Source organism: Mytilus californianus, unplaced genomic scaffold, assembly GCF_021869535.1.
Source record: "Mytilus californianus isolate M0D057914Y unplaced genomic scaffold, xbMytCali1.0.p SCAF_8, whole genome shotgun sequence".
Lineage (NCBI taxonomy): Eukaryota > Metazoa > Mollusca > Bivalvia > Mytilida > Mytilidae > Mytilus > Mytilus californianus.
Genome location: NW_026262734.1, coordinates 96,783,769 through 96,801,473, shown reverse-complemented (window position 1 = coordinate 96,801,473; position 17,705 = coordinate 96,783,769). Strand labels below are relative to the sequence as shown.

Below are 17,705 nucleotides of genomic sequence, written 5' to 3'. Positions count from 1 at the left end.
CTAAAGACTGAGCAACACGAACCCCACCAAAAAATTGGGGGTGATCTCAGGTGCTCCAGAAGGGTAAGCAGATCCTGCTCCACATGTGGCACCCCTAATACATTAATATCTTCAGAAAAATATAGCTTTTGAGGCTTTTTTACAAAGAAGTCACACATCCTCAGTGAAAATACCAGAGGGTTTACATACTTTACCCAAATATTTATATTCTGCACAATGTTCCAAAACATTTATCATTAAAAACAAACTTGTCTTTTGTAATGTTTTTTACCAGATTTGTTAAAAATCATCACTTTGGTTTTATCAAGATTTACTGTTAAATCCCAGCTACTGCAATATAAACTTAGCTTATCAAAGCATTTTTGTAGGCCATTAGCAGTTTCAGAAATCTGGAACTTCATACATGATATAGTAAGTGAGGATGCAAAATAAACACAGAATGGAAACTTGTTTGTTTCTTAAATAAATTTAAGGGAAAAAAACTGTCAAAATAGGTGCAATTTTGATATGACTATGTTACATATCGTAGGTCAGGATTCAGATAAAGTTTGAGGCATTTTCGATCATGAAAATTTTTTCTGACACAATGTAAAATAAGACATGAAATCATGGAGTAATTGATAAGATTCTGTGATTAATAGGGGTTGCCCCGATGTTCCCACACCTCATTAGTTTATATAGTCTCACACCCTTAAAGTCTTACAGAGGTAAATCACTGTCTTGATTAGTAGTTTCTATCAAACTAACTTAAGGTAGATAGGGTGTCTTCCTCCATCTTGGATTTTGAAATACCAGAAAACAATCGGTCTAGATCTTTAATAAAATGTGCAAATTTTGAGAGTAGTCGGTAATTCATGTGTAAGAATCATATTTATGGTTGTATTTTACCAAAAAATAGAATACTTTTGTTTGATTCAATTTTTTCCAACTTTGTCACATAAGGGGAGGCAACTCAAATGTAAGGGCAGATAATTCAGATAAAGTTACTTTTACAATAGAATGTGTTAGGAATTTACCTATTTTATTATGTAGCAAGAAAACGGGTCCTGTGACCCCATTTTTTCTTTTTCTAATCTGAAAGCATAATATTAGAGCTATCTTCTCATATTTTATCTCAAAATTCTATGGTGTAGTTTTCGTTTTATGGCAGAAAATTGGGTTTTGCATGCATAATCTATACAAAAATCTGTCAATTTTGCACAACCTGTAGCGTGAAAATAAGCCCAGTGACCCATTCTTTTTATTATTTTTTTTAAAAGAGCATGAAATAAACTACATTTGGGCAAATTATTAAAAAATTCTATGGATTTTAATTTAGACATGCCATCTACCTAAGAAGCAGAAAACTTAACATTGAAAATTGGTAATTAATTGAAACTCGCTGGACTATGACATACGGGGGAGGGGCCTCAAAATAGTCATCAAACTGATATGTACTGTTAGTATTGTAACTTTGTACAAAATATCATCATCACAAGTAGTGCCTATCAAACTGACTTAAGCAGAATACTTAAAAATTGTTGACACATCCATCTCCACCGGAAAAGCAACACCTTTGTCTCACTTTCCTCGACTTTCTTAGCAGGCTAGACAAAAACCCAAAATTATGTAATTGGTATTCTATTCATTTGATTTTCATAATTATCTTTTCTTTTATTTCTCTGCTCTGGCATCGTACATACATTGACATACAAACTTTGGTGCAAATGCAGACAAACTAGGTGTGCGTTCGTCCCCAAATTATGGCATTTTTGTTGAATCCATTAATACAAAAGAGAATGATAAAATTAAGCGTTCTAGTTTACCTTTATCATTGTTTATTACCTAAATAGTTGAGACAAAATGGAGCATCCATCCTGCTCACAAGTACCACACTTATGTAGGCAGAAAAGCCTCATTGGGACCTTTATTATAATACTTTTTTACTTTGCTTTAAACATGTTTAAGAGACAAATTCATTTTAGCAATAAGATCCATACAAGAGCAATGCCAATGAGAGTATCCCTAGATCATGTAGATTAGTGATTACAGGCTCCATTAGAACCTCTAGTAAACTTGAGACTACCAATATTTCTTGAAAAAATAATCTTATTTTTATTATCTTTTTCAGATGTGAAAGTATGCTAACCGAGTAAAGAAATCATAGGAAGATTTATTGAAGACAGTTCATCATTCTATAAGGTATTTTTATGTCCCCGCTGCAGCAGAAGGGTAATTTAGTGTTACCCTTGTCTGTCTGTACGTCTGGTCCCAAAATTAGTTTCTGTTTTCTAACTTAAGTTTGCCTCAACCACATGTTATGAAACTTATACACAATGCTTGTTACCACAAAACATAGATCAAGATTGAATTTGGGTGGCGTCACTTCTACCGTTCTAGAGTTATGCCCTTTAACAAGTGGAAAAATTGCTTAGTTAGCCTCAACCAAATGTTATGAAATGTATACATAATGCTTATTGCCACAAAACTCAGATCAAGTTAAAATTTGGATGGCGTCACTTTTACCGTTCTCGATTTATGTCCCTTTATAACGTTATATGCATCATCTGTGTCCCATGGACACATTCTCCATTATTTTTGTATGTAATGTTTAAAAGAATTTTAATTTAAGACAAAATGTTAGCCATCATAATTTTTGTTTTTAAAGTAACCATGGACACTTTAACAACATCTACCTCATCATGTTGGTGTCTTTCCAAATTATAAAGTTCTGTTATCATGGATATAAACAGGTTTTTGCTTTAAACTATTACAATAGTAATGATGTGATGATGACATCATAATTGTGTGCTCTTACAATGTAATTCATTATTTTGATTTTTGTTTTACTACTTTTTTAAAGTTTTTGCTTTAGAAGACTCTCTTATTATGAGTAACAGAATAACTATATTTGGTATGTGCATACTTTGCAAGGTCCTCATGACAGTCAGGCAGTTTTTAACTTGACCTCTTCCTCATTTCATGGATCAGTGAACAGGGTTAATTTTTCGTGGTCAAGTCCATATCTCAGAAACTATATATGCAGTATGTCTATTATATTTGGTGTATGGAATGAATGTAAGGTTACATGTCCAACTGGCTGGTGTCATCTGACCTTGACCTCATTTTCATGGTTTAGTAGTAAAGGTTCATTTTTTGTGTTTCGTCTGTTTTTCTAATACTGTATGCAATAGGTCAACAATATTTGGATTATGGCAATATTTTACGATGTGCATGTCAGTTTGGCAGGTTTAAGTTGTCGTTGACATCATTTTCAAGGTTCATTGCTCAATATTAAGTTTTTGTGTTTTGGTCTGTTTTTCTTAAACTTTAAGCAATAGGTCAACTATATTTGGTGTATGGAATGATTGTAAGGTGTATATGTCTGTCTGACAGGTATCATCTGACCTTGACCTCATTTTCATGGTTCATTGGTCAATGTTACATTTACCTGGTTAAGTTTGTTTCTTTGATACTACTAGTATAAGCAATATGTCAACTGTATTTGATGCATGGAATGATTGTAAGGTGTACATGTCTGAAAAACTTAAGGACTATCAACATAAAATCAATGTAAAGCAGGTGAGACATTTCAGCATGTGCACTCTTGTTTAATTCAACACATCTCGATTTTTAGGGCCAAATGAAGGGTTTTGTGGCTCTACTCCTTTCCTATTTTGCTAATTGTATTCCAGTAGAAAAGAATTTTTGTACAGGTCCCAAAAATGGTTATTTTCACAAACTGTTCATGATCACTGCACCATACAAACTGTACAGATCTCTATAGGTTTTCTGGATTGTTTCAGAATAATATAGAGTTAAAAAATACTGCATCATATTTTTTAAAACTAGCATTGGTTTCATTTTAAAAATTTTATACAAAATGTAGATATGTCAATTAAAACTTCTTTTTTCAGGAAGTTGACGATTTCAAAATGTTTTGTAATCCATGCAGCAGACGGGATGTGGAATCCAAATCTACAAGTTGGTGCAGTGATTGTGAAGAGGGCCTATGTAGTAAATGTTTAGAGGATCACAGAGTTATTAAACTTACTAAAAGCCATCATGTAATGGACATGACAGAACAAATATCCCCTGAACATTATAAGCTGTTGTCCATACCTAACTGTGAAATTCATGAGGACCTACGACAAGATATGGTCTGCAAGGATCACGATTTGATCTGTTGTCATCAATGCTTCCAAAGTAGTCATAAGTCTTGTAAAAATGTCTCTCATCTTGACATGGCAGCAAAGGGAATCAAGCAATCTGATTGGCTGAAAAAAATAGGACATGATATGAAGGAAATGACCAAAGTTAGTCACAAAATTATTGAAGAAAGAAAAGTGTCAAAAGAAGAGTTGAAAAATCAAGTACAGAAAATAAAGAAGGAAATAGCCAATATCAAATCTAAGTTTATTCAGCATATAGATGATTTAGAAAAAGTTTTGTTGAGTGAACTTACAGCTGTGGATAAAGATGGAGAAGAAAACTCAGAAAAGGAGAAAATAGAACTGATGAATATGGAGAAGAAAGTCCAAGCTGATCAGACTGCCTTAGAGTTTGTAACTGCCAATGGTTCTGAAAGTCAGATATACTCATTTGTTCAAAATCAAGCAAAGAAACAGGCAGGGAGAGAAATGAAAATGCTGAGAATACCACCTAGTTCAAAAGTTCAAATAGAATTAAAGGAGGCTAGTCATCATATTGATGCTATCAAGTCATTAGGATACTTGTCAGTCCACTATGAAAATATTGCAAAGCCATGTGGGAAAAAAGAAGTTAAAAAGAGTTCAAAGATAAAGAGAAAAGAAAGCACTGCCACTGATTATCCAAATCTTCTTTTAGAAAAAAAGCTGTGTATTAATCCCAAACATTTTCTTCAGGAAAATGAAACAGCTAATGACATTAACCTAAAAGTTATGTGTGTCAGTGTTGCAGATGACAATCAAATACTAGTAGCAGGTGTGATCAAGTCAGTAGTAAATGAAGACGAGGAACCAGCTCATAACATACATCATGTACTTAATAAATATGATGAAGACATGAATTATATGCAAAGCTGTCATTTTAATTCCTCTAAAGCTCAGTATGATAGTAATGTGTATGCTTTAACATGTGTACCAAAATTAGATCGCGTTGTATTGTTAAGTGAAAATCATGATGGACTGAAAATGGTGTTTATAGACAAAAAAACAATGAAAAAGATATGGTGCTTAAAACAACCTGTGTATGGATATCGTACACTGTTGTTGCTAGCCTCAAATCACAAAGCATTATTTTTGTTTGAAAAAAAAGATTACAAACATTATTGTTTATCAACATTTGATGTTGTTGGTCGTAGAATTCAAGAAGTCAACCTCGCTTTATCTTTTGAGTCAGTAATTGCTCAACCAAATAACACTTTTCTAGGAATATGCGACAAAAGAGTTGTTGTTTCCCAGGATGATGGCACAGAAATATTTTCTTTCTTCCCAGAGAAACTGAAAGCTGTTACAGTTGGTCAAGATGGAAACATCTTTATGCTTATGGTTGATGGTATACAAGTGATGCATCCAAAGAAGGACTATATACATATGGCATTTTTGAAATCGGATGAAAAAAATACTGATAGTGAAATCATTGGATTTCACAGCTTCAATAATGATAGTACCAAACTACTTTTAGTGACAAAAAGATGTGTAGAGAAACATTCAGGCAGTCGTGGCAGTAAAAAGCACTCTGATGGTCGAAACAATGTTTACTGTGTGAAATTATTTTCTGAGGTACAAATGAATGATTAAGTCTCATTATTATTATGTTATACTGTGCTTTGAGAGATAGAAAAAAGCAACAGAACAATTAATGCATTTTGAGGGCAGTGGTATTAAAGGGGCACTAGCTACGAGATATATAAAAAATCTAAAATATGATTTGTTCAATCATTAATGAAAGTGAAATAGTGAAATAATAATTCGCTTTTAGCAGCCAGTATGGTTCAATTTTGTCAAAATAAGCTCAGAAACATTGATGATGAATTATTCACTTGAAAGTGAATAATTGGACCTCATTGAATCCGTATTCATGTGAACTTCTATTAACCCCTTAGCTAGAGATAGATAACGCATGAATTGTGCATGTTAAGTTATTTAAAGGAAAAGAATGTCAACATTGAATGTGAAACAAAGGTAAATAATTTGATTGACTGATTCGATCCACAAAAAATCATTCTTATACAGGTAAAAACGACGATTTACATATAGTTTTAATCTATAATGCGAAATTAAACAGACCTAGAAAAATCCAATTGCACACTTTCGCTATCTTATTTATATCTTTAGTTATGTTTACATTCCTTATATGGCCATCAGAGGTCTTCGGAAGTCAAATCGATAGTTAATTAGATGGCGTCTAGACTAAAATACACACGAAACGAAGTTATCGAGCCCATGCCCTGTAAATTGTTTATTTTAGACTTTTTATAATTTGGATAAATGTTTTACATTGTTCTGAATTGAATATGAGAATTTGAGTCAAATTGATGAACATGAATTTGACAGCTAGTGCCCCTTTAAAACTTCAAGGTATAATACCAAGACTATTTACCTACCAAATTAAGGCAAACAAAGTATACTACCTACCATAACACAAGTCACGTATTATAAACATTACTACCATTATTTAAGGAATGACTGTAATATTTTTTCTGTCTATTTGAAATAACATCAAAAATGTGGTGCACACTGAATAAACCGCATAGCGGGTTATTTTAAAGTGTGCACCACAATTTTTATGTTATTTCGAATAGACAGAAAAAATATTACAGTCATTTCTTATAATTTAATTCTAAATTCCATTTTAAACTGGAGTAAACCATGAAAAAAACGTTGATGATGTCACGGTCACATAACAAAATTATGTCTATGAGCTGATAAACAAAACAACGTCAGCCAATCAGAAGACGTGTTACATCCAAAATTAAATTATTCATCTTTAAATTCAAACATTTTTGGTTAAGCATTGTTCAAGTCCAGAACAGTCCTAATATCAATAGTCTGTAAAATATTTTTCAAATCATTTGATCAAGTTGATCAAGTTGTTTGTTTTTTTTTTTTTAGACAAAAGTCTAGTACTGGCAAATTTCTGGATGGATAATGTAGAATTTATTCATGTTATTTATTTGCACATGTACAAAAACATTAAATGTGCGTAATTGTTAACTGTCCATTTTTAGATGATGACCTTCCCTTGACAAAAAAAATAAATCATGATATGATTGTTTAGCTCACCTGCCCCAAACTGGATGAAGGTACAAGTGAGTTTTTCTAATCACTTGGCTACGGTCGTCGTTGATAATTTTTACAAAAAATCTTCTCTTCTCAGACTTCTGAATCTACTGCGCCCAATTTAACCAAACTTTGCCTCAATCATCACTTGGGTATGTTGTTTTAAAAATGTGTCTGATGACCCCACCTGCCAACTAGGATGGCTGATTTTGCTAAAATTAGAACATAGGGGTAAAATGCAAGTTTTGTCTATTATTTTGAAAACTTATAAATAGAAAAATAGGACAGTAGCAGTAATGTTCAGAATGTTGAGCTCTACCAATTGTTCATAGAAGTCAAAACTGTAAAAATTCTTATAGGAGTTATTGTCCTTAAATGACAATATTTCACCATTTTTTTTTTTTTTCATATTTGCCTTTTATCTTGAAAACTATTATAGAGACTTTAAACTGCAAAAATGATCTTCAAAATAAGTTCTACAAATAAGTCTGCATAGTCGAAATCGTCAGCCAACTCCTTATTAGAGTTATTGCACTTTGATTTCAAATTTTACCAATATTTTGCGTTTTTGTCTTTTATCTTAAAAATTATAATAGACAGATAGAACAGCAAGACAACAGCTACAATTAAGACAGTATGGAATAAATCGTCTGACTACTCCTTTTTAGAGTTATTGCCCTTTAATTTTTTTTGTGTTTTGCCATATATGATAAAAATTATAATAGATAGACACTTTAAATCACTAAAATGATCAGCAAGTCAATATACTAACAAGTCAAATTTTGCCAATATAGTTAGTAGACTGGGCTGTCACTCTTTATAGGAGTGATTGCCTTTAAATGAGGATTTTTGTTTACCCTCTTTTGTGTTTTGGGCAAAAACTAAACAAGATAGAGAGAAACTAAGCAGAAAAAATTATCAACAATACAAGATCAACAAAACATATTTTTGTCATGAGTTCTATTCTCATCTACAATTTTGAAGAGTGTCCTTTTTTGAATATGCACATAGATCAAGGTGAGCAACACATGCTCTTTATAGCCTCTTGTTCTTTTGTGTTAAAAAATCATTGTTATTGCATTTCAATTTTTAATCTACATGTAGGTACATGTATGATGGAATATTACAAAATATCTAGAGAACAATATTTATTCGTAATCTGTATGATCAAGCATTTGTATGGTATCTTTCTATACAAATCCTTCATGTCCTTGGTATGATGCACTGGGTTTGGTGAAATGGATCATGTCATATGTTGCCACAAACAGCTTGCAGTTGTGACCCTGAAGAGAGTAGTCTTTCAACAAATATTTTTTGAAATTCTGAAATAGTTTGTACTTCTGTAATTTACATATTCATATGTGTATGGTTACCAATTACTAATGTATTACAAAACTGTTAGCACTTTTTTATGCCCCCGCAATAAAAGGATGGGGGGCATATTGTTTAACCCCTGTCCGTCCGTTCGTCCGTCCGTCTGTCTGTCTGTTCCATCATGTCCATCATGGGTATATAGTTATTCCACATAATTCCTCCTACAGTTTGAAAGCTAGGAAGTTTTCACTTTGCTGGCTTTTTGTACATATATTGAAGGTGTGCATGTGGTCAGGGTTTTGATTTTTATTAATATTTGCTCTTTTGGAAGATAGTTTAACTTTGTCATTTATGGAATATATATACTTGCATAAGAGGTGCACAGCTATTCCAGATAACTCCTCCTACAGTTTGAATGCTAGAAAGTTTTCACTTTGGGTATATAGTTATTCCACATAACTCCTCATTCAGTTTGAATGCTAGGAAGTTTTCACTTTGCTGGCTGTTTTTACATATATTGAAGGTGTGCATGAGGTCAGGGTTTTGATTTTTATTGATATTTGCTCTTTTGGGAGATAGTTGAACTTTTTTTGGAGTATATACTTGCATAAGAGGTGCATAGCGTTTCTGAATAACTCCTCCTACAGTGAACCATAGACCTAGGTGCTCCCATGCCCAACTTTGTGCATTTTAAAATAGCACTTTGCATCTGTGGGGGCATCATTTGTGTCTCCAGACAATAATATCTCAAAGAAAGTCTTATATTGACTTTGTTATAATACAGTTACTTCAGAGTGGAGTGCGGGGGCATCACTTTGTCTAGTTCTTATATTGTAAATTATTACATGAATATATGTCAATGAAGTCAGTAATTTTTTCTTATTTTGTAAAATATTACATGAATATATGTCAATGAAGTCAGTCAGCACTTTTTTCTTATATTGTCAAATATTGCAAGAATATCAATGAGGTCATAAGATATTTATCATGTGTATTGACTTCATTTTTATTCTTGATGTGTATAGTTATGTAATTTCTTGAAGAATATAACCAGAAGTATGTGTTTGATATTTCCTGTTGCATATACCCATTAGTTACTGCACAATATTCTCTGTAAAATATAACCTGAGCTGCAAGTGTCATGTAGCATAATTATAGTAACCAGATTGAGTGTGGTATTGATGATGAAAGAGAATAATTTTGAAAATTTTATCAATAAAAGGGTAGTCAATGTTTTGCACAAATGTTACAATTTTTGTTGTTGATTATTTATATTTGTATTTTCAACCTTATTCAATATAATAGTATACCCTCTAAAAATGATTCCATATAGACCTAATGAGTAAACCATAGTACTACATTTAAAAATTTTTTAGTTAAGAACTTGATTATTGCTAAAGCTTTTTGTCTTTCTATGAACAAGTGATGAAGGTAATATTGGATGTGCTGTTTCCAGCGGTGGAAACGATGTATAACGTTTTAATAGTATGACAACCATTTTCACTGAACTAGTACACATTTTTATTTAGGGGCCAGCTGAATACCGCCTCCAGGTGCGGGATTTTGTCACTGTGTCGAAGACCCATTGGTGGCCTTTGGCTGTTATCTGCTCTTTGGTCAGGTTGTTGTCTCTTTGACATATTCCCCATTTCCATCCTCAATTTTATAAGTCTGTGATAAGGTCAGTTTAAGTGGAAGTTTTTAGTGGTAGATCAACAATTATTTGGTATGAGTTGTATTAGCATAAGCACGTCTCATTTCCATGGAGATTATTTGGCTCTGCCCCCTAAACTATGACTTTGAAACTATTGCATAGTTTACTTGTTATGTGTTTAAGTCAGTTTAAGCAGAACCACTTATGATGAGTTGATGGTTTTTGTTATGCATATGTATTAGCATTGGCAGTTCTCATTTTCCCAGAGATTATTTGACTGCATCTTCAGTCATGACAGAAAGTTTTCATAGCTTACATGTTAAATTATTGCCATTTTAATTTCAACATTTGCAATATACTATCAAAATAACATACAGGCGGAACATATTTATTTGTTACCTGTTTATATTGTTAAAGTTCAAAAGTCAAGTTAGTGTTCATATAAAAAAAAATTTATATGATTTTAATTTGGAATGTTTGTGGTACCTGATGAATGAATTGATGCAATAAAAATAAGATATGAAAAGTCTGTTATTGTTTTGTCGATATAAGGATAGCAAAGATGTCCAGATACCACATTAGTCAGAAACTCACAGTTCTAATGTCTTTTAAGGGAGCTACCATTTGATTTTTATGGGGGGGGGGGGGGGTCAGAAAAAAAGTCAGGATAAACTAAAAAAAAAAAGGCAGGACCGAATAGAGTGAAAAATAAAAAGGCAGGACCAAATAGAGGGGAAAATAAATAGGCAGGACAAAATTTTTCATCCTAGCCCCCCCATAAAAATCAAATGGTAGCTCCCTAAGTTTCATTGATGTTAAAATAGATGAATTTGCTGTTACCGTAACTTTAGTTTGCCTCAATCAAAAAGGGCCCTTGCCCCAATGACTTGGATATACGATAATGCATAGACTTTAAACAAGTATCACTCCAAACGTTGGCTTTTTAAAAAAAAAAAAAATGGATCCGTACCTGGTCATAGATATTTCTGAACTTGAACTTTCTTAACGGAAGTTATTGGGCATAAGTTACACAAAAGATACACCAAAATACAATTTTTTATCGTCAATTTTTACATTTTCCCTTTGATCTTACTGCCTTATATTTTTAAGATCATTAACAGGACTTTATTTTTACATTTGTTATTTCGGGGCCTTTTATAGCTGACTATGCAGTATGGGCTTTGCTCATTGTTGAAGGTCGTACGTAGACCTATAGTGGTTAATTTCTCTGTCATTTGGTCTCTTGTGGAGAGTTGTCTCATTGGCAATCATACCACATCTTCTTATTTTTAGCTAATGGGCCAAGTGAGCTTTTCTCATCACTTGGTGTCCCTCGTCCATCGTCGTCTGTTAACTTTTACAAAAACCTTCTTCTCTGAAACTATTGGGCCAAATTTAACCAAACTTGGCCACAATCATCATTGGGGTATCTAGTTTAAAAAATGTGTCTGATGACCCGGCCCACTAACCAAGATGGCTGCCATGGCTAAAAATAGAACATAGTGGTAAAATGTAGATTTTGGCTTATATCTCTGAAACCAAAGCATTTAGAGCAAATCTAACATTGGTGTAAACTTGTTCATCAGGTCAAGATCTATCTGCCCTGAAATTTTCAGACAAGTCAGATAACCAGTAGTTGGGTTGCTGCCCCTGAATTGGTAATTTTAAGAAAATTTTGCAGTTTCTGGTTATTATCTTCAATATTATTATAGACGCAGATAAATTGTAAACAGCAATAATGTACAGCAAAGTAAGATCTACAAATAAGTCAACATGACCAAATTGGTCAATTGACCCCCTTAGGAGATATTGCCCTATATAGTCAATTTTTTACAATTTTTTGTAAATTTTTGTGATCTTTTACAAAAATGTTCTCCTCTGAAACTACCAAGACAAATTTAACCAAACTTGGCCACAATCATCATTAGGGTATCTAGTTTTAAAAATGTGTCCGATGACCCCCGCCTTCCAGCCAACATGGCCGACATGGCTAAAAATAGAACATAGGGGTAAAATGCAAGTTTTGTCTATTATCTTTTGGACCGTTATAAATAGAGAAAATGAAAAAAAGACCAACAGACAAACAATAGTACACAAAACACAACATAGAAAACTAAAGACTGAGCAACACGAACCCCAACAAAATCTGGGGGGGGGGGGATCTCAGGTGCTCCGGAAGGGTGAGCAGATCCTGCTCCACATGTGCCACCCCTAATACATGTACATTAATATCTTCAGAAAAATATAGCTTTTGAGGCTTTTTTACAAAGAAGTCACACATCCTCAGTGAAAATACCAGAGGGTTTACATACTTTACCCAAATATTTATATTCTGCACAATGTTCCAAAACATTATCATTAAAAACAAACTTGTCTTTTGTAATGTTTTTTACCAGATTTGTTAAAAATCATCTCTTTGGTTTTGTCAAGATTTACTGTTAAATCCCAGCTACTGCAATACAAACTTAGCTTATCAAAGCATTTTTGTAGGCCATTAGCAGTTTCAGAAATCTGAAACTTCATACATGATATAGTAAGTGCATGAGGATGCAAAATAAGCACAGAATGGAAACTTGTTTGTTTCTTAAATAAATTTAAGAGAAAAAAACTGTCAAAATAGATGCAATTTTGATATCACTACGTTGCATATCGTAGGTCAGGATTCAGATAAAGTTGAGGCAAATTCGATCATGAAATTTTTTTTTGACACAATATAAAATAAGACATGAAATCATGGAGTAATTGATAAAATTCTGTGATTAATAGGGGTTGCCCCGATGTTCCCACACCTCATTAGTTAATATAGTCTCACACCCTAATAGTCTTACAGAGGTAAATCACTGTCTTGATTAGTAGTTCCTATCAAACTAACTTACGCAGAATGAAACTCACTGGACTATGACATACGGCGGAGGGGCCTCAAAATAGTCGTCCAACTGATATGTACTGATAGTAATGTAACTTTGTACAAAATATCATCATGACAAGTAGTGCTTATCAAACTGACTTAAGCAGAATACTTAAAAATTGTTGACACATCCACCGCTTCCGGAAAAGCAACACCTTTGTCTCACTTTCCACGACTTTCTAAGCAGGCGAGACAAAAACCCAAAATTATGTAATTGGTATTCTATTCATTTGATTTTCATAATTATCTTTTCTTTTATTTCTCTGCTCTAGCATCGTACATACATTGACATACAAAACTTTGGTGCAAATGCAGACAAACTAGATGTGCATTCTTCCCCAAATTATGGCATTTTTGTTGAATTTCTGCTCACCCATCCAAGAATCAAGAATCCATTAAAACAAAAGAGAATGATAAATTTAAGCATTCTAGTTTACCTTTATCATTGTTTAGTACCTAAATAGTTACGACAAAATGGCGCATCCATCCTGCTCACAAGTATCACACTAATAGTAGTGTAGGCAGAAAAGCCTCATTGGGACCTTTATTATAATACTTTTTTACTTTGCTTTAAACATGTTTAAGAGACAAATTCATTTTAGCAATAAGATCCATACAAGGGCAATGCCAATGAAAGTATCCCTAGATTATGTAGATTAGTGATTACAGGGTCCATTGGAACCTCTAGTAAACTTGAGACTACCAATACTTCTTGAAAAAATAATCTTATTTTTAATATCTTTTTCAGATTTGAAAGTATGCTAACCGAGTAAAGAAATCATAGGATAATTTATTGAAGACAGTTCATCATTCTATAAGGTATTTTTATGCAGCAGAAGGGTATTTAGTGTTACCCTTGTCTGTCCGTACGTCTGGTCCCAAAATTAGTTTCTGTTTTCTAACTTTAGTTTTCCTCAACCAAATGTTATGAAACTTATACACAACGCTTGTTACCACAAAACACAGATCAAGATTGAATTTGGGTGGCATCACTTCTACCATTCTAGAGTTATGCCTCTTTACAAGTGGAAAAATTGCTGAATTTTTCGTTTCTGTTCTCTAACTTTAGTTAGCCTCAACCAAATGTTATGAAATGTATACATACTGCTTATTGCCACAAAACTCAGATCAGATTAAAATTTGGATGGCGTCACTTTTACCGTTCTCGATTTATGTCCCTTTATAACATTTATATATGCATCATCTGTGTCCCATTGACACATTCTCCATTTTTTTTGTATGTAATATTTAAAACTGTCAAATTTTTTTTTAGGCAATGAACTTTGGAGAAGTTCTGGAAAAATTTTAATTTAAGACAAAATGTTAGCCATCATAATTTTTTTTTAAAGTAACCATCGACACTTTTAACAACATCTACCTCATCATGTTGGTGTCTTTCCAAATTATAAAGTTCTGTTATCATGGATATAAACAGGTTTTTGCTTTAAACTATTACAATAGTAATGATGACATCATAATTGTGTGCTCTTACAATGTAATTCATTATTTTGATTTTTGTTTTACTATTTTTTTAAAGTTTTTGCTTCAGAAGACTCTCTTATTATGAGTAATAGAATAACTATATTTGGTATGTGCATACTTTGCAAGGTCCTCATGACTGTCAGGCAGTTTTCACTTGACCTCGTACTCATTTCATGGATGAACAAGGTTAAGTTTTCGTGGTCAAGTCCATATCTCAGATATAATATATGCAGTATGTCTATTTGGTGTATGGAATGATTGTAAGGTGTACATGTCCAACTGGCTGGTGTCAAGGTGTACATGTTCAACTGGCTGGTGTCAAGGTGTACATGTCCAACTGGCTGGTGTCATCGGACCTTGACTTCATTTTCATGGTTTAGTGGTAAAGGTTCATTTTTTGTGTTTCGTCTGTTTTTCTAATACTGTATGCAAAAGGTCAACAATATTTGGATTGTGGAAATATTTTACGATGTACATGTCAGTCTGGCAAGTTTTAGTTGACGTTGACATCATTTTCATGGTTCATTGCTCAATGTTAAGTTTTTGTGTTTTGGTCTGTTTTTCTTGAACTTTATTAGCAATAGGTCAACTATATTTGGTGTATGGAATGATTGTATAGGTGTATATATGTCTGTGTGACAGGTATCATCTGACCTTGACCTCATTTTCATGGTTCATTGGTCAATGTTACATGTTCCTGGATATGTTTGTTTCTTTGATACTACTAGTATAAGCAATATGTCAACTGTATTTGCATGGAATGCAAGATGTATATGTCTGAAAAACTTTATATTAAGGACTATCAACATAAAATCAATGTAAAGTAGGCGAGACATTTCAGCATGTGCGCTCTTGTTCAATTCAACACATCTCGATTTTTAGGGCCAAATTAAGGGTTTTGTGTCTCTACTCCTTTCCTATTTTGCTAATTGTAAACAAGTAAAAAAGAATTTTTGTACAGGTCCCATAAATGGTTATATTCACAAACTGTTCATAATCACTGCACCATACAAACTGTACAGAGCTCTATAGGTGTTCTGGATTGTTTCAGAATAATACAATTAAAAATTCTGCATGATTTCAGTACATCATATTTTTTAAAACCAGCGTTGGTTTCATTTTAAAAATTTTATAAAAAATGTCAATATGGTCAATAAAAACTTTTTTTTTCAGGAAGTTGACGATTTTAATATGTTTTGTAATCCATGCAGTAGACGGGATGTGGAATCCAAATCTACAAGTTGGTGCAGTGATTGTGAAGAGGGTCTGTGTAATAAATGTTTAGAGGATCACAGAGTTATTAAACTTACTAAGAACCATCACGTAATCGACATGACAGAACAAATATTGCCTGAACATTATAAACTGTTGTCCATACCTAACTGTGAAATTCATGAAGAGCTACGACAAGATATGGTCTGCAAGGATCATGATTTGATCTGTTGTCATCAATGCTTCCAAAGTAGTCATAAGTCTTGTAAAAATGTCTCTCATCTAGACATGGCAGCAAAGGGAATCAAGCAATCTGATTGGCTGAAAAAATTTGGCCATGATTTGAAAGAAATGACCAAAATTAGTCACAAAATTCTTGAGGAAAGAAAAGTGTCAAAAGAAGATTTGAAAAATCAAGTACAGAAAATAAAGAAGGAAATAGCCAATATCAAGTCCAAGTTTATTCAGCATATAGATGATTTAGAAAAAGTTTTGTTAAGTGAACTTGCAGCTGTAAATAAAGATGGAGAAGAAGAGTCGGTAGAGGAGAAAATCGAGTTGATGAATATGGAGAAGGAAGTCATAGCTGATCAGACTGCCTTAGAGTTTGTAACCTCCAATGGTTCTGAAAGTCAGTTATACTCATTTGTACAAAAGCAGACAGAGAAACAAAAAGAAAGAGTGAAAAAGCTACAGAAAATACCACCAAATTCAAGAGTTAATATTGAATTGCATGAAGCCAGTCATGAAATAGAGGCTATCAAATCATTATAATATTTGTCTGTCAACTTTGAAAAAGTTACACATCCATTAAGTGTACAAGGTTTTATTAAACCTGACGAGAGCTTATCTAGAACTGAAGGCAAAGATTTTCTAAATGTCACATTAGAAAAAGAAAAACGGATCTATCCTAAAGATTTCCTCGCAGAAAATGAAAGTGTAGATGATATGTCTTTAGAAGTACACTGTGCCACAGTTACAGATGATAATTATATACTGGTAGCAGGGATGTTAAGATTGGTGGTCAATGGAAACTACAAAACAGTCTTACAGGTTGCCAAATATGATGAAAACATGAATTATCTTCTGAGCTTTCGTTTTTACTCAGTTGATAAATTTACACATTCTTGCAAAATATTTGGCATAACACCTATTCAAAAATCAGATAGAATAGTTATTGTATATTGTATAGAAGATAATAAGAAAAAGTTAATTATATGCTGTTACAAAGCAAAATTTGATAAAATAGTGTCTGTAAATATTGACAGTGTTTCACACCATTCATATGGAGTGCAAGTAGGCTCTCATGGTAAACGAATTTATCTTCGCTATAAAAAGACAAATAATGGGCCTTTTTGCATATCAGTTTATGATGTTCTTGGTTGTTGTATTCAAGAGAGAATTGATATAAAAAAATCATTTGATTCCTTCATTGTACAACCTGACAACACTTTCTTGGGATTGGTAGATGGGACATTTTTCATTGTAAAAGAAGACGGTACAGAAATCATGTCATATAGCCCAGATTGTTTGAGAGCTGTTACATTTGATTGTCATGGAAACCTGTTCATTGTAATGGCTGATGGTATTCAAGTAATGCACCAAAAGAAGGAGTGTATCCATATGGCATATTTTGAAAAGTTTGAAAACCATTTAATTGGATTTTACAGCTTCAATAAAAATCAGACAAGACTACTTTTATTGACTGCGATTATACCAAAGAATCAAAATAGTAAGAAATTTGGAAAAGAACAACATTCTGTGCCAAGAGATGCATATTCTGTGAAATTTCTGTCTGAAGTGCAAATGAATCATTAAATACTGCATTGTTAGTCGTACACATATTATTATCAAAATATAAATTGAAAATTATATTTGACTTTTGTCAGTC

The 17,705-nt window shown here is 32.9% G+C and overlaps 1 long non-coding RNA gene across 1 annotated transcript; it reads left to right on the top strand.

Annotated features, from left to right (window-relative positions):
• Nucleotides 1–5,224: 5,224 nt before the first annotated feature.
• On the top strand, nt 5,225–17,278 carry LOC127712737 (uncharacterized). The gene is made up of 3 exons (XR_007987298.1): nt 5,225–5,744; nt 13,869–13,939; nt 15,776–17,278. It is a non-coding gene; the product is annotated as an uncharacterized LOC127712737 (long non-coding RNA).
• The last annotated feature ends 427 nt before the right edge of the window (nt 17,279–17,705 follow it).